At 47.9% G+C, this 13,178-nt stretch overlaps 23 non-coding genes across 23 annotated transcripts; 9 read left to right on the top strand and 14 right to left on the bottom strand.

The window, feature by feature from the left end:
- On the top strand, positions 1–116 carry LOC141287115 (U5 spliceosomal RNA). Its single transcript, XR_012339407.1, has one exon. It is a non-coding gene; the product is annotated as a U5 spliceosomal RNA (small nuclear RNA).
- A 505-nt stretch (positions 117–621) lies between these two features.
- trnag-ucc (transfer RNA glycine (anticodon UCC)) lies at positions 622–693 on the top strand. Its single transcript has one exon. It is a non-coding gene; the product is annotated as a tRNA-Gly (tRNA).
- A 103-nt stretch (positions 694–796) lies between these two features.
- Positions 797–868, bottom strand: trnad-guc (transfer RNA aspartic acid (anticodon GUC)). Its single transcript has one exon. It is a non-coding gene; the product is annotated as a tRNA-Asp (tRNA).
- Positions 869–1,439: 571 nt separating this feature from the next.
- Positions 1,440–1,510, bottom strand: trnag-gcc (transfer RNA glycine (anticodon GCC)). The gene has a single exon. It is a non-coding gene; the product is annotated as a tRNA-Gly (tRNA).
- Positions 1,511–1,909: 399 nt separating this feature from the next.
- On the top strand, positions 1,910–2,025 carry LOC141287108 (U5 spliceosomal RNA). Its single transcript, XR_012339406.1, has one exon. It is a non-coding gene; the product is annotated as a U5 spliceosomal RNA (small nuclear RNA).
- A 680-nt stretch (positions 2,026–2,705) lies between these two features.
- On the bottom strand, positions 2,706–2,777 carry trnad-guc (transfer RNA aspartic acid (anticodon GUC)). The gene has a single exon. It is a non-coding gene; the product is annotated as a tRNA-Asp (tRNA).
- Positions 2,778–3,347: 570 nt separating this feature from the next.
- Positions 3,348–3,418, bottom strand: trnag-gcc (transfer RNA glycine (anticodon GCC)). The gene has a single exon. It is a non-coding gene; the product is annotated as a tRNA-Gly (tRNA).
- A 399-nt stretch (positions 3,419–3,817) lies between these two features.
- LOC141287101 (U5 spliceosomal RNA) lies at positions 3,818–3,933 on the top strand. The gene has a single exon (XR_012339404.1). It is a non-coding gene; the product is annotated as a U5 spliceosomal RNA (small nuclear RNA).
- Positions 3,934–4,438: 505 nt separating this feature from the next.
- On the top strand, positions 4,439–4,510 carry trnag-ucc (transfer RNA glycine (anticodon UCC)). Its single transcript has one exon. It is a non-coding gene; the product is annotated as a tRNA-Gly (tRNA).
- Positions 4,511–4,613: 103 nt separating this feature from the next.
- On the bottom strand, positions 4,614–4,685 carry trnad-guc (transfer RNA aspartic acid (anticodon GUC)). Its single transcript has one exon. It is a non-coding gene; the product is annotated as a tRNA-Asp (tRNA).
- A 571-nt stretch (positions 4,686–5,256) lies between these two features.
- Positions 5,257–5,327, bottom strand: trnag-gcc (transfer RNA glycine (anticodon GCC)). The gene has a single exon. It is a non-coding gene; the product is annotated as a tRNA-Gly (tRNA).
- A 399-nt stretch (positions 5,328–5,726) lies between these two features.
- Positions 5,727–5,842, top strand: LOC141288967 (U5 spliceosomal RNA). The gene has a single exon (XR_012339779.1). It is a non-coding gene; the product is annotated as a U5 spliceosomal RNA (small nuclear RNA).
- A 680-nt stretch (positions 5,843–6,522) lies between these two features.
- Positions 6,523–6,594, bottom strand: trnad-guc (transfer RNA aspartic acid (anticodon GUC)). The gene has a single exon. It is a non-coding gene; the product is annotated as a tRNA-Asp (tRNA).
- Positions 6,595–7,165: 571 nt separating this feature from the next.
- On the bottom strand, positions 7,166–7,236 carry trnag-gcc (transfer RNA glycine (anticodon GCC)). The gene has a single exon. It is a non-coding gene; the product is annotated as a tRNA-Gly (tRNA).
- A 399-nt stretch (positions 7,237–7,635) lies between these two features.
- LOC141287094 (U5 spliceosomal RNA) lies at positions 7,636–7,751 on the top strand. The gene has a single exon (XR_012339403.1). It is a non-coding gene; the product is annotated as a U5 spliceosomal RNA (small nuclear RNA).
- Positions 7,752–8,431: 680 nt separating this feature from the next.
- On the bottom strand, positions 8,432–8,503 carry trnad-guc (transfer RNA aspartic acid (anticodon GUC)). Its single transcript has one exon. It is a non-coding gene; the product is annotated as a tRNA-Asp (tRNA).
- A 569-nt stretch (positions 8,504–9,072) lies between these two features.
- trnag-gcc (transfer RNA glycine (anticodon GCC)) lies at positions 9,073–9,143 on the bottom strand. Its single transcript has one exon. It is a non-coding gene; the product is annotated as a tRNA-Gly (tRNA).
- Positions 9,144–9,542: 399 nt separating this feature from the next.
- Positions 9,543–9,658, top strand: LOC141288959 (U5 spliceosomal RNA). Its single transcript, XR_012339778.1, has one exon. It is a non-coding gene; the product is annotated as a U5 spliceosomal RNA (small nuclear RNA).
- Positions 9,659–10,338: 680 nt separating this feature from the next.
- On the bottom strand, positions 10,339–10,410 carry trnad-guc (transfer RNA aspartic acid (anticodon GUC)). The gene has a single exon. It is a non-coding gene; the product is annotated as a tRNA-Asp (tRNA).
- A 571-nt stretch (positions 10,411–10,981) lies between these two features.
- On the bottom strand, positions 10,982–11,052 carry trnag-gcc (transfer RNA glycine (anticodon GCC)). The gene has a single exon. It is a non-coding gene; the product is annotated as a tRNA-Gly (tRNA).
- A 399-nt stretch (positions 11,053–11,451) lies between these two features.
- LOC141287085 (U5 spliceosomal RNA) lies at positions 11,452–11,567 on the top strand. The gene has a single exon (XR_012339402.1). It is a non-coding gene; the product is annotated as a U5 spliceosomal RNA (small nuclear RNA).
- A 680-nt stretch (positions 11,568–12,247) lies between these two features.
- trnad-guc (transfer RNA aspartic acid (anticodon GUC)) lies at positions 12,248–12,319 on the bottom strand. Its single transcript has one exon. It is a non-coding gene; the product is annotated as a tRNA-Asp (tRNA).
- Positions 12,320–12,888: 569 nt separating this feature from the next.
- Positions 12,889–12,959, bottom strand: trnag-gcc (transfer RNA glycine (anticodon GCC)). Its single transcript has one exon. It is a non-coding gene; the product is annotated as a tRNA-Gly (tRNA).
- Between the last annotated feature and the right edge of the window lie 219 nt (positions 12,960–13,178).

Below are 13,178 nucleotides of genomic sequence, written 5' to 3'. Positions count from 1 at the left end.
CAACTCGAGTTTCTCTTCATAGACGCATAAATCTTTCGCCTTTTACTAAAGATTTCCGTGGAGGGGAACCTTTCCGAGTGACCTGTATTTTTGGGTGCTCTGCTCACAGCAGAGCTGCACTGCAGTTTCAATAGCAGACTAAATCTGACCACACACCAATGTGCATTGGAGCAAAGCGTGCTTTCTCGTGGACCGTGTTTGCAGCCTTTGCGCTTCCTGTGTCGCAACTTCACATTTTTTTTCAGCCAGCATGGAAAGACAGCACTCTCATGACATGATGGGATCCAAACCTTGGGCTTCAGCCACTTTGGCCCTGTCAGTGACTCATGTACTTCCAGCATTCTTTTCTGCTCACAACAGAGCTGTATTGGAGTGTCAAGAGTAAAACTGGCCACCAGCCAATGGGCGGTAGAACGAAGCGCGCCTCACCACGTTCTGTACTTGCGGACTTTGCGCTTTCTGCGTCGCAGCTCCAGATTTCTTTAGCCCGCATGGAAAGACAGCACTCTCTCGTACATGACGGGATACAAACAAAGATGGCTTCAGCTCCTTTTGCCCTATCAGTGACTTGTGCATTTCAAGCATTCTTTTCAGATGGCTAAAAGCTGGAGTCGGGCACTTGCGTTGGTGGTATAGTGGTGAGCATAGCTGCCTTCCAAGCAGTTGACCCGGGTTCGATTCCCGGCCAACGCATTTGTTTTGGCTCTGGTTGACGTTGAAGCAGAACTCCTTCTGTGACCTCTGTCAGCACCAAAATCTTTTGGATGAGTCGTTCAGCAGCAGCAAAGAGCTGGGTCTCCCCGTCGGGGAATCGAACCCCGGTCTTCCGCGTGACAGGCGGAGATACTGTCCACTATACTAACGAGGAGCTGTACCCAGTGTTCTTCGCCCCCAGCCACCTTGACTTCACCGACATCAGCATAAGGAGCCACTACTCCATGAAAAAAAAACAAATCAACCTGCCTTGATCTTATTGAGTCTCCCAATATCTTGAATGCTACACATTACAGGGGGTCCTCATTTGGACCACTTTACTATTATTACTATTTTTTTTACTTTTCATAATGGGAACATGAAAAAAAAGGATGGGAAATCATGTGGCAGTAACATCGCATTTACGTGGATCATATCGCCCACTGCTAGAATTCTACCACTGAACCACCAATGCTCGGAAAGGAGGGAGAACGTTTGGAATTAACACCGCATTTACGAGTATATTGCCCACTGCTAAACTTCGTCAACCTATAGATAAAGTGAACAAGTTTTATAGGCATTTGACGAATATAGACGGACTAATGAGTTTCTGAAAAGATTCGGCAGGAAACGGGGGTGGGTCGGTATGCAAAGGTTGGAGCTCCTTCAAGTAAATCAGGCTTCATTTTAAAGAACCTTACACACATGCAAGCACACACACAACTTAATTAAAAGGACTCCGTTCCTGCATTGGCCGGGAATCGGACCCGGGTCTCCCGCGTGGCAGGCGAGAATTCTACCACTGAACCACCAATGCTCGGCTGGGAGAACTTCGGCCTTCACATTGCCCTGGATTTAGTAATGGTGCGTAACTGTTACACGTCAAATCCAGGGAAAGGGGGGTTGGGTCAATATGCAAAGTTTGGAGCTCCTTCTAGCAAATCAGGCTTGGCCTTCAAGGCTCATTTTAAAGAATCCCACACACATGCAAACACACACCCCTTACTTAAAAGAACTCTGTTCCTGCATTTGCCCGGGAATCAGAGCCAGGCCTCCTGTGTGGCAGGCGAGAATGGATGATGGAAGAGACTTTTTAACTTTTACTCCTCCCATTTGGAGTGAGGGGGAGATGAAAATCTTATCGGCACCCTAGATTACCCTTTGTGAGTATAGTGGTTTACCACAGGGAGCGCACATGCTCAAGCGCGTGGGCACACAACTCGAGTTTCTCTTCATAGACGCATAAATCTTTCGCCTTTTACTAAAGATTTCCGTGGAGGGGAACCTTTCCGAGTGACCTGTATTTTTGGGTGCTCTGCTCACAGCAGAGCTGCACTGCAGTTTCAATAGCAGACTAAATCTGACCACACACCAATGTGCATTGGAGCAAAGCGTGCTTTCTCGTGGACCGTGTTTGCAGCCTTTGCGCTTCCTGTGTCGCAACTTCACATTTTTTTTCAGCCAGCATGGAAAGACAGCACTCTCATGACATGATGGGATCCAAACCTTGGGCTTCAGCCACTTTGGCCCTGTCAGTGACTCATGTACTTCCAGCATTCTTTTCTGCTCACAACAGAGCTGTATTGGAGTGTCAAGAGTAAAACTGGCCACCAGCCAATGGGCGGTGGAACGAAGCGCGCCTCACCACGTTCTGTACTTGCGGACTTTGCGCTTTCTGCGTCGCAGCTCCAGATTTCTTTAGCCCGCATGGAAAGACAGCACTCTCTCGTACATGACGGGATACAAACAAAGATGGCTTCAGCTCCTTTTGCCCTATCAGTGACTTGTGCATTTCAAGCATTCTTTTCAGATGGCTAAAAGCTGGAGTCGGACACTTGCGTTGGTGGTATAGTGGTGAGCATAGCTGGCTTCCAAGCAGTTGACCCGGGTTCGATTCCCGGCCAACGCATTTGTTTTGGCTCTGGTTGACGTTGAAGCAGAACTCCTTCTGTGACCTCTGTCAGCACCAAAATCTTTTGGATGAGTCGTTCAGCAGCAGCAAAGAGCTGGGTCTCCCCGTCGGGGAATCGAACCCCGGTCTTCCGCGTGACAGGCGGAGATACTGTCCACTATACTAACGAGGAGCCGTACCCAGTGTTCTTCGCCCCCAGCCGCCTTGACTTCACCGACATCAGCATAAGGAGCCACTACTCCATGAAAAAAAACAAATCAACCTGCCTTGATCTTATTGAGTCTCCCAATATCTTGAATGCTACACATTACAGGGGGTCCTCATTTGGACCACTTTACTATTATTACTATTTTTTTTACTTTTCATAATGGGAACATGAAAAAAAAGGATGGGAAATCATGTGGCAGTAACATCACATTTACGTGGATCATATCGCCCACTGCTAGAATTCTACCACTGAACCACCAATGCTCGGAAAGGAGGGAGAACGTTTGGAATTAACACCGCATTGACGAGTATATTGCCCACTGCTAAACTTCGTCAACCTATAGATAAAGTGAACAAGTTTTATAGGCATTTGACGAATATAGACGGACTAATGAGTTTCTGAAAAGATTCGGCAGGGAACGGGGGTGGGTCGGTATGCAAAGGTTGGAGCTCCTTCAAGTAAATCAGGCTTCATTTTAAAGAACCTTACACACATGCAAGCACACACACAACTTAATTAAAAGGACTCCGTTCCTGCATTGGCCGGGAATCGGACCCGGGTCTCCCGCGTGGCAGGCGAGAATTCTACCACTGAACCACCAATGCTCGGCTGGGAGAACTTCGGCCTTCACATTGCCCTGGATTTAGTAATGGTGCGTAACTGTTACACGTCAAATCCAGGGAAAGGGGGGTTGGGTCAATATGCAAAGTTTGGAGCTCCTTCTAGCAAATCAGGCTTGGCCTTCAAGGCTCATTTTAAAGAATCCCACACACATGCAAACACACACCCCTTACTTAAAAGAACTCTGTTCCTGCATTTGCCCGGGAATCAGAGCCAGGCCTCCTGTGTGGCAGGCGAGAATGGATGATGGAAGAGACTTTTTAACTTTTACTCCTCCCATTTGGAGTGAGGGGGAGATGAAAATCTTATCGGCACCCTAGATTACCCTTTGTGAGTATAGTGGTTTACCACAGGGAGCGCACATGCTCAAGCGCGTGGGCACACAACTCGAGTTTCTCTTCATAGACGCATAAATCTTTCGCCTTTTACTAAAGATTTCCGTGGAGGGGAACCTTTCCGAGTGACCTGTATTTTTGGGTGCTCTGCTCACAGCAGAGCTGCACTGCAGTTTCAATAGCAGACCAAATCTGACCACACACCAATGTGCATTGGAGCAAAGCGTGCTTTCTCGTGGACCGTGTTTGCAGCCTTTGCGCTTCCTGTGTCGCAACTTCACATTTTTTTTCAGCCAGCATGGAAAGACAGCACTCTCATGACATGATGGGATCCAAACCTTGGGCTTCAGCCACTTTGGCCCTGTCAGTGACTCATGTACTTCCAGCATTCTTTTCTGCTCACAACAGAGCTGTATTGGAGTGTCAAGAGTAAAACTGGCCACCAGCCAATGGGCGGTAGAACGAAGCGCGCCTCACCACGTTCTGTACTTGCGGACTTTGCGCTTTCTGCGTCGCAGCTCCAGATTTCTTTAGCCCGCATGGAAAGACAGCACTCTCTCGTACATGACGGGATACAAACAAAGATGGCTTCAGCTCCTTTTGCCCTATCAGTGACTTGTGCATTTCAAGCATTCTTTTCAGATGGCTAAAAGCTGGAGTCGGGCACTTGCGTTGGTGGTATAGTGGTGAGCATAGCTGCCTTCCAAGCAGTTGACCCGGGTTCGATTCCCGGCCAACGCATTTGTTTTGGCTCTGGTTGACGTTGAAGCAGAACTCCTTCTGTGACCTCTGTCAGCACCAAAATCTTTTGGATGAGTCGTTCAGCAGCAGCAAAGAGCTGGGTCTCCCCGTCGGGGAATCGAACCCCGGTCTTCCGCGTGACAGGCGGAGATACTGTCCACTATACTAACGAGGAGCTGTACCCAGTGTTCTTCGCCCCCAGCCACCTTGACTTCACCGACATCAGCATAAGGAGCCACTACTCCATGAAAAAAAAACAAATCAACCTGCCTTGATCTTATTGAGTCTCCCAATATCTTGAATGCTACACATTACAGGGGGTCCTCATTTGGACCACTTTACTATTATTACTATTTTTTTTACTTTTCATAATGGGAACATGAAAAAAAAGGATGGGAAATCATGTGGCAGTAACATCGCATTTACGTGGATCATATCGCCCACTGCTAGAATTCTACCACTGAACCACCAATGCTCGGAAAGGAGGGAGAACGTTTGGAATTAACACCGCATTTACGAGTATATTGCCCACTGCTAAACTTCGTCAACCTATAGATAAAGTGAACAAGTTTTATAGGCATTTGACGAATATAGACGGACTAATGAGTTTCTGAAAAGATTCGGCAGGAAACGGGGGTGGGTCGGTATGCAAAGGTTGGAGCTCCTTCAAGTAAATCAGGCTTCATTTTAAAGAACCTTACACACATGCAAGCACACACACAACTTAATTAAAAGGACTCCGTTCCTGCATTGGCCGGGAATCGGACCCGGGTCTCCCGCGTGGCAGGCGAGAATTCTACCACTGAACCACCAATGCTCGGCTGGGAGAACTTCGGCCTTCACATTGCCCTGGATTTAGTAATGGTGCGTAACTGTTACACGTCAAATCCAGGGAAAGGGGGGTTGGGTCAATATGCAAAGTTTGGAGCTCCTTCTAGCAAATCAGGCTTGGCCTTCAAGGCTCATTTTAAAGAATCCCACACACATGCAAACACACACCCCTTACTTAAAAGAACTCTGTTCCTGCATTTGCCCGGGAATCAGAGCCAGGCCTCCTGTGTGGCAGGCGAGAATGGATGATGGAAGAGACTTTTTAACTTTTACTCCTCCCATTTGGAGTGAGGGGGAGATGAAAATCTTATCGGCACCCTAGATTACCCTTTGTGAGTATAGTGGTTTACCACAGGGAGCGCACATGCTCAAGCGCGTGGGCACACAACTCGAGTTTCTCTTCATAGACGCATAAATCTTTCGCCTTTTACTAAAGATTTCCATGGAGGGGAACCTTTCCGAGTGACCTGTATTTTTGGGTGCTCTGCTCACAGCAGAGCTGCACTGCAGTTTCAATAGCAGACTAAATCTGACCACACACCAATGTGCATTGGAGCAAAGCGTGCTTTCTCGTGGACCGTGTTTGCAGCCTTTGCGCTTCCTGTGTCGCAACTTCACATTTTTTTTCAGCCAGCATGGAAAGACAGCACTCTCATGACATGATGGGATCCAAACCTTGGGCTTCAGCCACTTTGGCCCTGTCAGTGACTCATGTACTTCCAGCATTCTTTTCTGCTCACAACAGAGCTGTATTGGAGTGTCAAGAGTAAAACTGGCCACCAGCCAATGGGCGGTGGAACGAAGCGCGCCTCACCACGTTCTGTACTTGCGGACTTTGCGCTTTCTGCGTCGCAGCTCCAGATTTCTTTAGCCCGCATGGAAAGACAGCACTCTCTCGTACATGACGGGATACAAACAAAGATGGCTTCAGCTCCTTTTGCCCTATCAGTGACTTGTGCATTTCAAGCATTCTTTTCAGATGGCTAAAAGCTGGAGTCGGACACTTGCGTTGGTGGTATAGTGGTGAGCATAGCTGGCTTCCAAGCAGTTGACCCGGGTTCGATTCCCGGCCAACGCATTTGTTTTGGCTCTGGTTGACGTTGAAGCAGAACTCCTTCTGTGACCTCTGTCAGCACCAAAATCTTTTGGATGAGTCGTTCAGCAGCAGCAAAGAGCTGGGTCTCCCCGTCGGGGAATCGAACCCCGGTCTTCCGCGTGACAGGCGGAGATACTGTCCACTATACTAACGAGGAGCCGTACCCAGTGTTCTTCGCCCCCAGCCGCCTTGACTTCACCGACATCAGCATAAGGAGCCACTACTCCATGAAAAAAAACAAATCAACCTGCCTTGATCTTATTGAGTCTCCCAATATCTTGAATGCTACACATTACAGGGGGGTCCTCATTTGGACCACTTTACTATTATTACTATTTTTTTTACTTTTCATAATGGGAACATGAAAAAAAAGGATGGGAAATCATGTGGCAGTAACATCGCATTTACGTGGATCATATCGCCCACTGCTAGAATTCTACCACTGAACCACCAATGCTCGGAAAGGAGGGAGAACGTTTGGAATTAACACCGCATTTACGAGTATATTGCCCACTGCTAAACTTCGTCAACCTATAGATAAAGTGAACAAGTTTTATAGGCATTTGACGAATATAGACGGACTAATGAGTTTCTGAAAAGATTCGGCAGGGAACGGGGGTGGGTCGGTATGCAAAGGTTGGAGCTCCTTCAAGTAAATCAGGCTTCATTTTAAAGAACCTTACACACATGCAAGCACACACACAACTTAATTAAAAGGACTCCGTTCCTGCATTGGCCGGGAATCGGACCCGGGTCTCCCGCGTGGCAGGCGAGAATTCTACCACTGAACCACCAATGCTCGGCTGGGAGAACTTCGGCCTTCACATTGCCCTGGATTTAGTAATGGTGCGTAACTGTTACACGTCAAATCCAGGGAAAGGGGGGTTGGGTCAATATGCAAAGTTTGGAGCTCCTTCTAGCAAATCAGGCTTGGCCTTCAAGGCTCATTTTAAAGAATCCCACACACATGCAAACACACACCCCTTACTTAAAAGAACTCTGTTCCTGCATTTGCCCGGGAATCAGAGCCAGGCCTCCTGTGTGGCAGGCGAGAATGGATGATGGAAGAGACTTTTTAACTTTTACTCCTCCCATTTGGAGTGAGGGGGAGATGAAAATCTTATCGGCACCCTAGATTACCCTTTGTGAGTATAGTGGTTTACCACAGGGAGCGCACATGCTCAAGCGCGTGGGCACACAACTCGAGTTTCTCTTCATAGACGCATAAATCTTTCGCCTTTTACTAAAGATTTCCGTGGAGGGGAACCTTTCCGAGTGACCTGTATTTTTGGGTGCTCTGCTCACAGCAGAGCTGCACTGCAGTTTCAATAGCAGACTAAATCTGACCACACACCAATGTGCATTGGAGCAAAGCGTGCTTTCTCGTGGACCGTGTTTGCAGCCTTTGCGCTTCCTGTGTCGCAACTTCACATTTTTTTTCAGCCAGCATGGAAAGACAGCACTCTCATGACATGATGGGATCCAAACCTTGGGCTTCAGCCACTTTGGCCCTGTCAGTGACTCATGTACTTCCAGCATTCTTTTCTGCTCACAACAGAGCTGTATTGGAGTGTCAAGAGTAAAACTGGCCACCAGCCAATGGGCGGTGGAACGAAGCGCGCCTCACCACGTTCTGTACTTGCGGACTTTGCGCTTTCTGCGTCGCAGCTCCAGATTTCTTTAGCCCGCATGGAAAGACAGCACTCTCTCGTACATGACGGGATACAAACAAAGATGGCTTCAGCTCCTTTTGCCCTATCAGTGACTTGTGCATTTCAAGCATTCTTTTCAGATGGCTAAAAGCTGGAGTCGGACACTTGCGTTGGTGGTATAGTGGTGAGCATAGCTGGCTTCCAAGCAGTTGACCCGGGTTCGATTCCCGGCCAACGCATTTGTTTTGGCTCTGGTTGACGTTGAAGCAGAACTCCTTCTGTGACCTCTGTCAGCACCAAAATCTTTTGGATGAGTCGTTCAGCAGCAGCAAAGAGCTGGGTCTCCCCGTCGGGGAATCGAACCCCGGTCTTCCGCGTGACAGGCGGAGATACTGTCCACTATACTAACGAGGAGCCGTACCCAGTGTTCTTCGCCCCCAGCCGCCTTGACTTCACCGACATCAGCATAAGGAGCCACTACTCCATGAAAAAAACAAATCAACCTGCCTTGATCTTATTGAGTCTCCCAATATCTTGAATGCTACACATTACAGGGGGTCCTCATTTGGACCACTTTACTATTATTACTATTTTTTTTACTTTTCATAATGGGAACATGAAAAAAAAGGATGGGAAATCATGTGGCAGTAACATCGCATTTACGTGGATCATATCGCCCACTGCTAGAATTCTACCACTGAACCACCAATGCTCGGAAAGGAGGGAGAACGTTTGGAATTAACACAGCATTTACGAGTATATTGCCCACTGCTAAACTTCGTCAACCTATAGATAAAGTGAACAAGTTTTATAGGCATTTGACGAATATAGACGGACTAATGAGTTTCTGAAAAGATTCGGCAGGGAACGGGGGTGGGTCGGTATGCAAAGGTTGGAGCTCCTTCAAGTAAATCAGGCTTCATTTTAAAGAACCTTACACACATGCAAGCACACACACAACTTAATTAAAAGGACTCCGTTCCTGCATTGGCCGGGAATCGGACCCGGGTCTCCCGCGTGGCAGGCGAGAATTCTACCACTGAACCACCAATGCTCGGCTGGGAGAACTTCGGCCTTCACATTGCCCTGGATTTAGTAATGGTGCGTAACTGTTACACGTCAAATCCAGGGAAAGGGGGGTTGGGTCAATATGCAAAGTTTGGAGCTCCTTCTAGCAAATCAGGCTTGGCCTTCAAGGCTCATTTTAAAGAATCCCACACACATGCAAACACACACCCCTTACTTAAAAGAACTCTGTTCCTGCATTTGCCCGGGAATCAGAGCCAGGCCTCCTGTGTGGCAGGCGAGAATGGATGATGGAAGAGACTTTTTAACTTTTACTCCTCCCATTTGGAGTGAGGGGGAGATGAAAATCTTATCGGCACCCTAGATTACCCTTTGTGAGTATAGTGGTTTACCACAGGGAGCGCACATGCTCAAGCGCGTGGGCACACAACTCGAGTTTCTCTTCATAGACGCATAAATCTTTCGCCTTTTACTAAAGATTTCCATGGAGGGGAACCTTTCCGAGTGACCTGTATTTTTGGGTGCTCTGCTCACAGCAGAGCTGCACTGCAGTTTCAATAGCAGACTAAATCTGACCACACACCAATGTGCATTGGAGCAAAGCGTGCTTTCTCGTGGACCGTGTTTGCAGCCTTTGCGCTTCCTGTGTCGCAACTTCACATTTTTTTTCAGCCAGCATGGAAAGACAGCACTCTCATGACATGATGGGATCCAAACCTTGGGCTTCAGCCACTTTGGCCCTGTCAGTGACTCATGTACTTCCAGCATTCTTTTCTGCTCACAACAGAGCTGTATTGGAGTGTCAAGAGTAAAACTGGCCACCAGCCAATGGGCGGTGGAACGAAGCGCGCCTCACCACGTTCTGTACTTGCGGACTTTGCGCTTTCTGCGTCGCAGCTCCAGATTTCTTTAGCCCGCATGGAAAGACAGCACTCTCTCGTACATGACGGGATACAAACAAAGATGGCTTCAGCTCCTTTTGCCCTATCAGTGACTTGTGCATTTCAAGCATTCTTTTCAGATGGCTAAAAGCTGGAGTCGGACACTTGCGTTGGTGGTATAGTGGTGAGCATAGCTGGCTTCCAAGCAGTTGACCCGGGTTCGATTCCCGGCCAACGCATTTGTTTTGGCTCTGGTTGACGTTGAAGCAGAACTCCTTCTGTGACCTCTGTCAGCACCAAAATCTTTTGGATGAGTCGTTCAGCAGCAGCAAAGAGCTGGGTCTCCCCGTCGGGGAATCGAACCCCGGTCTTCCGCGTGACAGGCGGAGATACTGTCCACTATACTAACGAGGAGCCGTACCCAGTGTTCTTCGCCCCCAGCCGCCTTGACTTCACCGACATCAGCATAAGGAGCCACTACTCCATGAAAAAAAACAAATCAACCTGCCTTGATCTTATTGAGTCTCCCAATATCTTGAATGCTACACATTACAGGGGGGTCCTCATTTGGACCACTTTACTATTATTACTATTTTTTTTACTTTTCATAATGGGAACATGAAAAAAAAGGATGGGAAATCATGTGGCAGTAACATCGCATTTACGTGGATCATATCGCCCACTGCTAGAATTCTACCACTGAACCACCAATGCTCGGAAAGGAGGGAGAACGTTTGGAATTAACACCGCATTTACGAGTATATTGCCCACTGCTAAACTTCGTCAACCTATAGATAAAGTGAACAAGTTTTATAGGCATTTGACGAATATAGACGGACTAATGAGTTTCTGAAAAGATTCGGCAGGGAACGGGGGTGGGTCGGTATGCAAAGGTTGGAGCTCCTTCAAGTAAATCAGGCTTCATTTTAAAGAACCTTACACACATGCAAGCACACACACAACTTAATTAAAAGGACTCCGTTCCTGCATTGGCCGGGAATCGGACCCGGGTCTCCCGCGTGGCAGGCGAGAATTCTACCACTGAACCACCAATGCTCGGCTGGGAGAACTTCGGCCTTCACATTGCCCTGGATTTAGTAATGGTGCGTAACTGTTACACGTCAAATCCAGGGAAAGGGGGGTTGGGTCAATATGCAAAGTTTGGAGCTCCTTCTAGCAAATCAGGCTTGGCCTTCAAGGCTCATTTTAAAGAATCCCACACACATGCAAACACACACCCCTTACTTAAAAGAACTCTGTTCCTGCATTTGCCCGGGAATCAGAGCCAGGCCTCCTGTGTGGCAGGCGAGAATGGATGATGGAAGAGACTTTTTAACTTTTACTCCTCCCATTTGGAGTGAGGGGGAGATGAAAATCTTATCGGCACCCTAGATTACCCTTTGTGAGTATAGTGGTTTACCACAGGGAGCGCACATGCTCAAGCGCGTGGGCACACAACTCGAGTTTCTCTTCATAGACGCATAAATCTTTCGCCTTTTACTAAAGATTTCCGTGGAGGGGAACCTTTCCGAGTGACCTGTATTTTTGGGTGCTCTGCTCACAGCAGAGCTGCACTGCAGTTTCAATAGCAGACTAAATCTGACCACACACCAATGTGCATTGGAGCAAAGCGTGCTTTCTCGTGGACCGTGTTTGCAGCCTTTGCGCTTCCTGTGTCGCAACTTCACATTTTTTTTCAGCCAGCATGGAAAGACAGCACTCTCATGACATGATGGGATCCAAACCTTGGGCTTCAGCCACTTTGGCCCTGTCAGTGACTCATGTACTTCCAGCATTCTTTTCTGCTCACAACAGAGCTGTATTGGAGTGTCAAGAGTAAAACTGGCCACCAGCCAATGGGCGGTGGAACGAAGCGCGCCTCACCACGTTCTGTACTTGCGGACTTTGCGCTTTCTGCGTCGCAGCTCCAGATTTCTTTAGCCCGCATGGAAAGACAGCACTCTCTCGTACATGACGGGATACAAACAAAGATGGCTTCAGCTCCTTTTGCCCTATCAGTGACTTGTGCATTTCAAGCATTCTTTTCAGATGGCTAAAAGCTGGAGTCGGACACTTGCGTTGGTGGTATAGTGGTGAGCATAGCTGGCTTCCAAGCAGTTGACCCGGGTTCGATTCCCGGCCAACGCATTTGTTTTGGCTCTGGTTGACGTTGAAGCAGAACTCCTTCTGTGACCTCTGTCAGCACCAAAATCTTTTGGATGAGTCGTTCAGCAGCAGCAAAGAGCTGGGTCTCCCCGTCGGGGAATCGAACCCCGGTCTTCCGCGTGACAGGCGGAGATACTGTCCACTATACTAACGAGGAGCCGTACCCAGTGTTCTTCGCCCCCAGCCGCCTTGACTTCACCGACATCAGCATAAGGAGCCACTACTCCATGAAAAAAACAAATCAACCTGCCTTGATCTTATTGAGTCTCCCAATATCTTGAATGCTACACATTACAGGGGGTCCTCATTTGGACCACTTTACTATTATTACTATTTTTTTTACTTTTCATAATGGGAACATGAAAAAAAAGGATGGGAAATCATGTGGCAGTAACATCGCATTTACGTGGATCATATCGCCCACTGCTAGAATTCTACCACTGAACCACCAATGCTCGGAAAGGAGGGAGAACGTTTGGAATTAACACAGCATTTACGAGTATATTGCCCACTGCTAAACTTCGTCAACCTATAGATAAAGTGAACAAGTTTTATAGGCATTTGACGAATATAGACGGACTAATGAGTTTCTGAAAAGATTCGGCAGGGAACGGGGGTGGGTCGGTATGCAAAGGTTGGAGCTCCTTCAAGTAAATCAGGCTTCATTTTAAAGAACCTTACACACATGCAAGCACACACACAACTTAATTAAAAGGACTCCGTTCCTGCATTGGCCGGGAATCGGACCCGGGTCTCCCGCGTGGCAGGCGAGAATTCTACCACTGAACCACCAATGCTCGGCTGGGAGAACTTCGGCCTTCACATTGCCCTGGATTTAGTAATGGTGCGTAACTGTTACACGTCAAATCCAGGGAAAGGGGGGTTGGGTCAATATGCAAAGTTTGGAGCTCCTTCTAGCAAATCAGGCTTGGCCTTCAAGGCTCATTTTAAAGAATCCCACACACATGCAAACACACACCCCTTACTTAAAAGAACTCTGTTCCTGCATTTGCCCG

Source organism: Garra rufa, chromosome 1, assembly GCF_049309525.1.
Source record: "Garra rufa chromosome 1, GarRuf1.0, whole genome shotgun sequence".
Lineage (NCBI taxonomy): Eukaryota > Metazoa > Chordata > Actinopteri > Cypriniformes > Cyprinidae > Garra > Garra rufa.
This window is presented reverse-complemented; position numbering and strand designations above follow the sequence as displayed.